Source organism: Mercenaria mercenaria, chromosome 7 (assembly GCF_021730395.1).
Source record: "Mercenaria mercenaria strain notata chromosome 7, MADL_Memer_1, whole genome shotgun sequence".
Taxonomy (NCBI): domain Eukaryota; kingdom Metazoa; phylum Mollusca; class Bivalvia; order Venerida; family Veneridae; genus Mercenaria; species Mercenaria mercenaria.
In genome coordinates, this window is record NC_069367.1 from 37629480 (window position 1) to 37637469 (window position 7990).

Genomic DNA, 7990 nt, shown 5'->3' on the forward strand with positions numbered 1-7990 from the left:
AACATTGTTTTGCCTTAAAAATCCGACATTTCTAAGACATTATCTTCACTATTTCAAAATTTACAATATGAAAGTATTTTACTGAAAATAAATTGTGATTTTTTTTTTTTTTTTTTTTTTACGGGCTTTTTTATCAATAAAGCTCTGTCTTCTCAATGTGTGTGAGTGTTTTCTGATTTTGATTTTGCATGAGCGATTTTCCAGGATTTTAAACTGTTTATTATGCAATAATTATATCATGTCACTAATACAGGTTTTCTCATGGAATGACCCATAAAAACCTATTTGCAAAGCGTGCACATAAGTTTTAAAGATGAACAAATGTAAAAAGAAAGTAAAACTAGCGACCTTGAATAAAGTCCTTGAATAATAAAAACATTTTTACTCCAAAGCTTTGGAGACTATTGTATAGTATTTAAAAGAAAACCTAAAATCCTCAAGCGATAATATACAAACAAGATCAACAGTATAACATGAAAATAGATTATCTTGTTGTTGGTATCATCATGATTTGTATTGAAATGGTATGTAAATGATATGATAATGATAAAAATGTTCGTGTACTCATATTCTTAAACATCTTTAAACAATTGAAAATGATATATATCAAGTCCGTGTTTAAGAAATTGATCATAAAGATAAGGGAAATACCTATAAAGAAGTTGACGTAATGAAGACGTCACTATACCAGAATGCTTTCCCTATCAGTTCATTTGTATCAGTATCATGAAACTTAGCATGACATTGTCTTTGTTGACTAGTCTAGTGTTCAGTCTGGAGTTATGGCAAAGGACTTCGGACACTATCATATGCTTCTAGCCGCCTACATTTTGAATGCAAAATTCTCATTAAGTATTTAAACAATACCAAAATCGTTTTGAATCACACTTAAACCAATGTGTTAGTTAACTTATTACAACAGAAACTGGTTTATATCTGTTCTTATCAAAATTTTTGTCTTATTTAATCTAGGACTAGGTATATAATTTTTTTTTAAATAAAATGTTTAATTTCCGTTAAAATATAATGTCATCAATTTCAGGAAGTTTCAAATATATGAATTTCAATTGAAAAAAGTGGCAAAATATGTTTATTTAAGGAAAAATAACATTTTTAGACTAAAAGTTTATACATAAATTAAAAAGAAAATGACATTTTTGCAAACAATTTGTACTTGATTTAAGCTGACTTATCCATATACTGTTCGTAATGTAAAGTTATTGATGCATTACATGTGTGTGCTGTATAGCATTAATAGTAAGAAAAGGCAGTTATCCTCATCTTATCAAGGCCTTAGGGTGGGTTCTCGCTGGGGATAAGTACCAGTGGCACAGACAATATTTGGTTTAAAAATGTAATAAACATGTATGCGAAATGACATTTCTTTGTGGGGCTTGCCTAAGGAAGCTGTATCGGAAAGATTTAACTCAGGATGAGTCTGACTGCAACCCTGCTAAAGATAATGTTGTGCAAATCAAGGCTTAAGTTGTAGACAAAACACATTCGAAATATATCATTTGTAGGGCTACAAGTAGAAGTAGGTCGCTGCATAAAAATTCCACCTGAAACTCGGCTAGACTTTTTAGTTCGTTTTCGAGTCTAGCCGTACTTGTATATGCCAACTGCATGGAAAGCGACTTGACACAATACTTTGATGGCATCACACTGAATGTGAAACCGTCATTGATATGACCTGCCAAGAGAAGCTACTCTTCTTGACCTATGCATCACAGGCATATCAATGCCAAGCGTTATTTTTGTTGGATAGACTATAGTCAGGATCAGATTAACTGCTGTGCACATATTGCCTCTTTGTTGTTGTGGTTAGGCCTAGTCCGCCGAAAAGAACAATCTTCAATTTAGTTTTCACAAAAGGAAGAACATGAAGTAATGAATGTGTGTGACATTTAGTCTGTGTCTTAAGGATATAAATATAAATGCACAGAAAAAGATCTGTAAAATAATGAAATGAAAAAGATACGAAAAATACAAAAACAAAAGGAAAATAAATAACTTCCTCGTCGTACGCTTTAAAAATACTTGTATGCTATTTGAGTAACAAACAGATGTAAAGATATGTGACTGTGACTATCAAATAATTTGAAATGAATATAAAAAGTATTGGTTAGTTTACATTTGGGAACACCCTGTAGTTATATTTTTTTGTTTAAAAGTACTGTCCCCCCAACCACCCCCCACCCCTCTTGTATCAACACAATATACACAGAAAATGTGTATTATTAATATCTACATATAAAATCACCGTTTTATGAAATAATTATTGAAAATTTGACTTTAAGAAATAATCTCAAATATGTATTTTTGAAATTTCACGCCAGAGGGCCCATTCTGATGAAGTCTGAAAATGTGTATAGCCTTCGTTTAAAAAATCAAAGTACTGAAAGTACAGAAAGGCTGGCTACCACAAAACACTGAATGAAAACTGTGCGGGAAAGATGTTTGCAAAATCTTAGATATTATGGGTTTTCCATATTAAACTAAGGCGAGCATAGGGTATTGTTGTGATCTTGATTAACTTGTGCATCCAAGTTAAAGTTCAATCGAGAAACCTAGTTTATCGGACGTAAACATGGGTCCAAGAGAGTAAACTATAGTTTAAGCCCGTTATACTGTGTGTTCGCTCGAAAATTTATGTTAGTATTCGATAATCATAGTTTTTCGACAAAGGATGTAATTTGATTGCCGAGAACCATTGTATAAGGACGTGAACCTATGTTTACGACCATGAACTTGGGTTTACGAGCGTGAGCCATAGTTTATGAACGTGAATGTAGGTTTAAATTCGAAAAACTTGGTTTCTCGAACAAAACTATGATGTTTGGTCATTATCCTTTGTTCACCAGCGTTAACCCATGTTTACGGTTGTAAACCCATGTTCACGGTCGTAAACCTAAATTCTCGATCGTTAACATATGTTCACGTTCGTAAGCTATGGTTTACACCCGAGAACCCTGGTTTACTTCCGTAAACATAGGTTCGCGCTCGTGAACTTAAAATAACGGCCGAAATTCAAAGTTCAATTGAAAAACCTAGTTGAAACCTGGGTTCATAGGCGTGTTTTCGCCCGAAAATATGGGTAAGTATTAGAAAAACCTGATTTTACGTTCGAAAACCCTTGTGTATCTGTAATTGTTAATTCTACTTTTTTTACCGTAAACCTGGGTTAACGTTATTATTGGACAATTGGCGTGCCATAACCGTTTATATATGTTTCTTACGAAGCGATAATAAACATTGAGGGACATAATATCAGATAAAATATAAAGGTAACAAACACAACATCTATATTTCGATATGCAATCCCCCACCCAACACACACATTATGTGTGAATGTATGAACATTGATCAAATGGGGCGATTTTCTTGTCGGTATGAGGGAAATTTTGGGCTCGAACCCCGCTATAAACCGGACTGTTAATGATTATTGTCTAGTCATGTTGCTTCCTTAATACGATGATTAGGAAAATTGACGTACCCGTAATAATGTATTTTTTTTAAGACTATTCAATTCCTACCATGAGATTACTTTAACTAATTTTTCAGGAGGGCGTAGGTTCAAACCCTACTAGGACCAAACCTTGTTCATTATTTTTCTTTTTTCGAGTAAGGTAAACTGTTGTTTTTTTAAGACATATTATCATTGATCTGTCGTACAAAAGCGGAAATGTTTTATTTGATTAGCCATTTCTTAGTCATTTCTTGCTGTTTCAAATGAATTTGACCTGAAGGGTGAATGTTTAGACATCTTTGAAAAATACTTAATTACATTTGTAAAAGTTCTTGATTTTGCATTTATTTTTACAAAGTTTTGAATAAATGTAGGTAGGTAGGTTTTACTTCTGCCCTATGGTTCTTTATGAATGCATAGAGCAAGGCCATAATTTTCAAAAGATGGAGCTTAATTTCTTTCCGATTAAATCCTTTTACTCAAGGCTCCCCAGAAAAATTGTTATCGCCAATTTTATTTTGTGTTTTATAATTGTTACGCAATATTTTGAGGTTTCATTTAGAAAAATATTTGGTAAAATGAATTCTCTGTGATCGTTTTGCACAATGCTATCACTTTGAAATTTGTCTCTGTTTCAGCTGGAGGAAAAATAGACATAACTTATACAAAATTAACAAACAAAAAACAAACAAACAAACAACAACGACACGGTAAAAGTCATTTAAAGATGAATCGCAGTGCGAAATGTGTTAACTCCAGAACTGTATCAAGTTAGTGCAATTGTTAAACATTACCAATACGGGTCCACTATCTTAATATAACCTGAAAAAAAGTTGAAAACGTGTGTTTAAACAAAACTCACTACATCTACACCCCCACCCTTAAAGCAAATTGGTGACAAAGCGCTTTAATTAATTTTTACATTATATCTTTCAGTATTCGTCAGAATGTTTAAAACGAATTTAGTATAAGAATAGCCTAAAAACAGGTATAATGTGGTCATTTGTTTCTTATCACGTTACTGTGGCAATCACGCAGCGATTACGTCCCTTAGTACCTATAGCAAATGATCTGAAAGAATAGTTTCTTAAAACTTAAGCCCTAAATATAAGACCTGACATAACTCATATCACTATAAGTTCATTTTAATTGATATTTCATATTTCTTATTTTCCACGTTATGTCAGGTCGTCGAATAATGCGCAGTATAATTCATATCGACGATTGTTTCTCGGAACCAGCGTTTGTTTACTTAGCTCCTTATAGACCGAGGTCATAATCTATAACGAAGCGGTCATATTTAAGTTAGTTCAATTCATACCGACATTTCATTCATGGAGGCGAATTAATTTACCATCATTATGTAATATTTTCTAATGTTATCTTTCAAGTATTTACCGTTAGAAAAATAAAACATTATTATAACATGTTTGCGCAAGTAGATCTATTGAAACAGGTAAGTTTAACAATCTTTATACAACTCTATGGCAAAACTGATTAACGTGGCGGACTATCTGAACTGCGCATGAAATTATATTTTGTGTTGTCAGTCTCAGCACCTGTTGAACTTTACAGAAGCTCGATATATGGTTATAATAGTCTGGCGAATATCGCCAGCCTAAAAACGGGACACGTCAGTCACGTGAGTGATTAGAAAAAAACTTCTTGCCAATTGTATTAATAAACGAACACTCCAGCGTATGCTGCCCATTTCAGCTACAAGTAAAACAAAGTATACTTCTAATTTATTATGATTTTCTTCTCTGGTATGTTCCAAACATGTTAGCGAAATCTTTTTTGTAGTATGTTTCTACCGTAACCCAAAATTTCCAAATGTTTATCCGAATTTATATCGCGAAAATATATGATTTTGTCGCATATCCTATCTCGCCTGATATTAAAAAGCAAATACTTTGAATAATTATTTGGTGTCTATTTCAAATGTACTAGACGATTTGAATGTTTCTCTTCCATCTTTTATTGCCAGGACAGACTCTCTACTAAATGATGTTGATGTTATTTCTAACCTGCAATTAAACAAAGTATCCGGACCCGACGAAATAAGTCATCTTATGTTAAAAGAGACAGTATCCACAGTTAAAAAAAAACTCTTGAACAGGTTCGTACAAGAAGGTATTTATCAAAATTGCTGGAAAGACGCAAATGTTGTGCCACTTTTCAAAAAAGAATAATGTAACAACCCCTCTAAGTATAGACCGATCCCTTTAATGTGTTATTTTTAAGTATATGCACATTTTTTTAATGTCAAACAATTTGATATACAAAACGCAATCCATGTTTCTACCAGGACATTCCACAGTTTTTCAACTCATTGATCTATTTAATCAAATTTGCCTTCGAAGGCAACATGCATAGTCTTTTGTGATATATCGAAACTTTGGTAGAGTTTGGCATAAACGTCTCATTTTTAGCTCACCTGAGCCAAAGGCTCAAGGTGAGCTTTTGTGAACGCTCGATGTCCGTCGTCCGTCGTGTGTTAACAATTTCTAAAAAAATCTTCTTCTTCAAAACCACTGAGCAGATTTACACCAAACTTCACAGGAATGATACTTGGGTAGCCTCCTTTCAGAATTGCCCAAATAATTGAAATCCATGCAGAACTTTGGTTGCCATGGCAACCGAAAGGAAAACCTTTAAAAATCTTCTTCTCAGAAACTATTAGCCGGATTTCAAAACTATCTTGTAGAAATGATCTCTAGGTGACCCTCTACCAAAATTGCTTAGTCCTTTCTATTTCGGTTAAAACATGGCCGCCAGGGGGCTGAGCTTATTTTCCGTATATGGCTATGCTGTAAATTTCAAAAATCTTCTTCTGCAAAACCACTGGGCAGACTTACACTAAACTTCACAGGAATGATACTTTGGTGGCCCCCTTTCAAAATTGCCCAAAAGAATTGAAATCCATTCAGAACTGTGGTTGCCATGGCAACCGAAAGGAAAATTTTAAAACTCTTCTTCTCTAAAATGTAAGCCGTATTTCAATAATATTTTGTAGAAATGATCTCGAGGTGACTTTCTACCAAATTGCATAAGCCATTTTAATTCGGTATAAAAACATGGCCGCCAGGGGGCGGGGCTTATTTTCCCTATATTACTTTATAGCAAATTTCAGAAATCTTCTTCTCTACAACCTGAAGACCTAGAGCTTAGATATTTAGTATGTGGACTTTTACCAAGAGTGTTCAAGTTATGATCCCAGGGTCAATATTGGTCCCGCCCCGTGGTCCCTTAAAATTACATAGAGTTCTATAGTAAAGGCATAAAATGTTCTTCTCTGAAACCGAAAGGCACAAAGCTTAGATATTTTACATGTGGCATTGTCTAGTGGTCTTTTACTAAGACTGTTTAAATCATGACCCAGGGTCCATTTAAAGCCCCGCCTGTTTAATTATAATCAAATGATGATCCCAAGTAATTAGGGGTCACTTGACTGTAACCTTTACCAACTGACCTACTTTCTTGTTGTTTTTTAGATACAGCCTTGAAATTTGGATGACATTTACAGTTTTGCACACCGATCTTAAAACTGACTTTCAGTGACCATGAATGTGACCTCCTGACCTACTTTCTTAATATTTTAGCATCAGTCTGACATTTGAAACATGTTCACACAACTGGGAAAAGATTTTAGTGCTTACTTTTATTTGACTTTCTTACGTGGTCTCTAACACTTGTCTATGTAGCTCATATTAATCCGGTCAGCGATCCAGGATCATCATAGCCCTCTTGTTAAGATTAGGCAGCATGGCTTTTCGGGGAAACTGATCGACTGGAATACTCACTGTTTCAAATCGTAGTCAAAAAGCCGCTTTCTCAGACTCTAAAGAGCTTAAAGCTGGCGTTCCCTAAAGCTCAGAGTTAGGTCCTCTTCTTTTCCTAATATACGTTAACGACTTCGCAGACTCACTTTTAAGTACGACACGATTTTTTGCAGACTATAGGTCTCTAGCCGCTTCATCTTCCGATACACACGAAATTGAACTTTCTCTAAATTCTGACCTTAGGAAAATATCAGAATGGTCAAAACAATGCCTGGTTACATTTAATTCCACAGACACTTGGGGTCAGAACACCCACACCCACCCCACTCTCCTCTGCCCTTGGTTAAGTTTAGCGAATATTTTTAGCATTTTACCATGTATTGAACATAGGTGACGATCATAAAACGTATTTTGTAACATTTCAGCGTGTTTTAAAAAATGCATATTTTACCATCAATGCTCTCAATATCTCAAGATTTGAAACAGTGCACGAACACTAGGGAAACAATAGCCAATTAAACTTTTAAATTAACCCCTACCAATGAACCACTGGTATCAATCGACGGGTCTGTTACCAGTCTGTCAAATGACACCGGTCCTGACAACTGCAATTCGTATTCCGACTCCAAAATCAATAAGTATTTCAAGAAAAGCATTTATGTAAACATCAAAGGGCGCCATGTAATTGAAGGAGAAACACGTTAAGTTTCATCTTTCAATAACAACAGTAAGAATTTCA